Source organism: Musca autumnalis, unplaced genomic scaffold, assembly GCF_047663935.1.
Source record: "Musca autumnalis isolate F117 unplaced genomic scaffold, ASM4766393v1 scaffold_4, whole genome shotgun sequence".
Classification (NCBI taxonomy): Eukaryota; Metazoa; Arthropoda; class Insecta; order Diptera; family Muscidae; genus Musca; species Musca autumnalis.
Window position 1 is genome coordinate 138132320 of NW_027411977.1, and position 4421 is coordinate 138136740.

At 23.2% G+C, this 4421-nt stretch overlaps 1 pseudogene; it reads right to left on the reverse strand.

Annotated features, from left to right (window-relative positions):
* Positions 1 to 1296: 1296 nt before the first annotated feature.
* On the reverse strand, positions 1297 to 3172 carry LOC141403096 (NADH-ubiquinone oxidoreductase chain 6-like; annotated as a pseudogene).
* Between the last annotated feature and the right edge of the window lie 1249 nt (positions 3173 to 4421).

A 4421-nucleotide genomic window follows, 5' to 3' on the forward strand; every position in this document is an offset into this window, starting at 1 on the left:
ATGTTGGATTAAGAGATATATTTAGGTGTAGCCGTTTAAATGTTAAGTCTGTTCGACTTTTAAATTCTTACATGATCTGAGTTCAAACCGGTGTAAGCCAGGTTGGTTTCTATCTTTAAAAAATTAAAATATTTCAGTACGAAAGGACCTAATATTTAATAAATTATTATTTTTGTTATTGAATATAATTAATATTACTATTTTGGCAGATTAGTGCAATAAATTTAGAATTTATATATGTAATTTATATTACAAATAGTACATGTTTTATTTAGAAAATTTATTATTTATTATTGGTAGATTATTATTAGTAATTTGTGTATTAGTAAGAGTTGCTTTTTTAACTCTTCTTGAGCGTAAGGTATTAGGATATATTCAAATTCGGAAGGGTCCTAATAAGGTTGGAATTATAGGAATTTCTCAACCTTTTTGTGATGCAATTAAATTATTTACTAAGGAACAAACTTACCCTTTATTATCAAATTATATTTCTTATTATTTTTCACCAGTTTTTTCTTTATTTTTATCATTGTTAGTTTGAATATGTATACCTATATTTATTAAGTTATTTTCTTTTAATTTAGGTTTATTATTTTTTTTATGTTGTACAAGTTTAGGAGTCTATACTGTAATAATTGCTGGTTGGTCATCTAATTCTAATTATGCTTTATTAGGAGGTTTACGAGCTGTAGCTCAAACAATTTCTTATGAAGTTAGATTAGCTTTAGTATTATTAAGTTTTGTATTTTTAATTGGAGGGTATAATATGTTAATGTTTTATAAATATCAATTATTTATTTGATTTTTATTTTTAATATTTCCTATAGCTTTAGTATGATTTAGTATTTCTTTAGCTGAAACTAATCGAACTCCATTTGATTTTGCTGAAGGGGAATCTGAATTAGTTTCTGGGTTTAATGTTGAATATAGAAGAGGGGGTTTTGCACTAATTTTTTTAGCTGAATATGCGAGAATTTTATTTATAAGTATATTATTTTGTGTAATATTTTTGGGGTGTGATGTATTTTCTTTTATATTTTATTTAAAGTTAACTTTTGTTTCTTTTATATTTATTTGAGTTCGTGGGACTTTACCTCGGTTTCGATATGATAAATTAATGTATTTAGCTTGAAAAAGTTTTTTACCTTTTTCGTTAAATTTTTTATTATTTTTTTTAGGGTTTAAAATTTTTTTATTATATTTATTATAATGAATTAAATTTAGTAGTAAAGTTAATAGAAAATTAAATTTCTATCTTATGTTTTCAAAACATATGCTTAATTCAAGCTCATTAACTAGTTTAAAAGGTTATCTCATCATTTTGTAATTAAAGGATTAAATAAGAAATAAGAAAAGTATACTACTGTTATAATTTGTCCAACTAGCACAAATGGTGCTTCTACAGGTCGGGCTCCAATTCATGTTAATAAAATTACTGTAACTACTATTACTCAAAATAAAATTTTATTAATTGGGTAGAATTGAATTCCTCGGAATTTTCTTAAATGGTAAAATGGAAGAATTGCTAGAATAGCAATTGATAATACTAAAGCAATTACTCCTCCAAGCTTATTAGGAATAGACCGTAAAATTGCATAGGCGAATAAAAAGTATCATTCTGGTTGAATATGGACAGGTGTCACTAAAGGATTAGCTGGAATGAAATTATCAGGATCTCCTAATAAGTATGGATTAATTAGTACTAATAAAATTAAAATCATTGTTATAATAATAAATCCTACAATGTCCTTGTAAGTAAAATAAGGGTGGAAAGGAATTTTATCAATATTAGAATTTAATCCAATTGGGTTATTTGAACCTGTTTCATGTAAAAATAATAAATGAATTATTGTTATTGCTAATACAATGAAAGGTAAAATAAAATGGAATGTAAAGAATCGAGTTAATGTAGCGTTATCAACAGCAAATCCTCCTCAGACTCATTGTACTAAATCAATTCCTAAATAAGGAATAGCTGATAATAAGTTAGTAATAACAGTAGCTCCTCAAAAAGATATTTGCCCTCATGGAAGAACATACCCTATAAAAGCTGTTCCTATTACTAAAAATAAAATGATTACTCCTACTAATCATGTAGGGGTATATAAATATGATCCATAATAAATTCCTCGCCCTACATGAAGGTAAATACAAATAAAAAAGAATGACGCACCATTAGCATGTAAAGTTCGTAATAATCAACCATAATTAACATCTCGACAAATATGATTTACTCTATTAAATGCTAAATTAATATCTGCTGTATAATGTATAGCAAGAAATAATCCTGTTAAAATTTGAATAATTAAACATAAGCCTAATAATGATCCGAAATTTCATCAAGATGAAATATTTCTTGGAGCAGGAAGATCTACTAGTGCATTATTTGCAATTCTTAAAATTGGATGTTTAAGTCGTAAAGGTTTGTTCATTAGTTAAATATAGGTCGTAGAGGTCCCTTAAATAAATTAGTAATTTTAACTACAGCAATTAGCGTAATTAATAAATAATTTATTAGTAAAATTGTTAGTAAGTTGGTTGGATAATTATATAATTTATTTAATGATAAAGAATTTTCTATTATATAAGAATTTAAGTTTGAAATTGATTGAATTTCTAAATTAGTATATTGAAGTAAAATACTTTTATCAATAAAATATAATGAGATAATTATAATTATAAAAATTGAAATTGAAGAAATTAAAAGTTTTGTAGAAAAAGTAAATATTTCATTTGAAGCTAATGAAGTTACATAAATAAATAAAACTAATATTCCTCCTAAGAATACTAAAAATAAAATATATGAAAATCAAAATGTTTTAGTTATTAATCCTGAAATTATTGACACTAAAATAGTTTGGATTAAAAGTGTTAAACCTATTGCTAGTGGGTGTTTAATATTTATAAAAATAAAATTAAAAATAAATAGAAGAGTTATTAAAATTCATTGTATAATGTCAAGAAATAGTTTAAATAAAATATTAATTTTGGGGATTAATGATAAAGAAATTTCTTTTTTCTTGAAGTTTTAAAAGAATTAATCTTATTTTTGGTTTACAAGACCAATGTTTTTGTTAAACTATTAAAACTAATGTTAATAATTTTAAATTGATGTTTACCTAGAATTTTATTTATTATAGGGGTATTTACTTTTGTTTCTAATCGAAAGCATTTATTGTCTATATTATTAAGATTAGAATATATTGTTTTAAGATTATTTCTTTTATTATTTGTATATTTAAATATATATAATTATGAGAATTTTTTTAGAATAATATTTTTAACTTTTAGAGTTTGTGAAGGAGCTTTAGGTCTTTCAATTTTAGTTTCAATAATTCGTACACATGGAAATGATTATTTTCAAAGATTTAATATTTTACAATGTTAAAAATTATTTTTATAGTTTTATTTTTATTTCCATTATGTTTTATTAAAAACTCATATTGAATGGTTCAAAGATTTTTATTTTTAATTTCTTTTGTTTTTATTTTAAATAATATATATTCAAATTATTTTATGTCAATTTCTTACCTATTTGGTTCTGATATAATTTCTTATGGGTTGATTTTATTAAGTTTATGAATTGTTTCTTTAATATTAATGGCTAGAGAATCTGTCTTTAAATATAATAATTATACTAATTTATTTTTATTTAATAATATTTTATTATTATTAATATTAGTATTAACTTTTAGTAGAATAAGATTATTTATGTTTTATTTATTTTTTGAAAGAAGATTAATTCCTACTTTGTTTTTAATTTTAGGGTGGGGGTATCAACCTGAACGTTTACAAGCTGGTGTTTATTTATTATTTTATACTTTATTAGTGTCGTTACCAATATTAATTGGTATTTTTTATTTATATAAGGTTACAAATACTATGAATTTTTATTTATTAAATAATTATATATTTAATTATGAGATTTTATATTTTTCATTAGTTATAGCATTTTTAGTAAAAATACCAATATTTTTAGTTCATTTATGATTACCTAAGGCTCATGTAGAAGCTCCTGTTTCGGGTTCAATAATTTTAGCAGGAATTATGTTAAAGTTAGGGGGGTACGGTTTATTACGGGTTTTCCCTTTTTTACAACTTTTAGGATTAAAATTTAATTTTATTTGAATTAGAATTAGATTAGTAGGGGGGGTATTAGTGAGATTAACTTGTTTATGCCAAACTGATCTTAAGGCATTAATTGCTTATTCTTCGGTTGCTCATATAGGAATTGTATTAGCTGGTCTAATAACTATAACTTATATAGGAATATGTGGTTCTTATACTTTAATAATTGCTCATGGGTTATGTTCTTCAGGGTTATTTTGTTTAGCAAATATTTCTTATGAACGTTTAGGTAGTCGAAGTTTATTAATTAATAAGGGTTTATTAAATTTTATACCTTCTATAGCTTTATGATG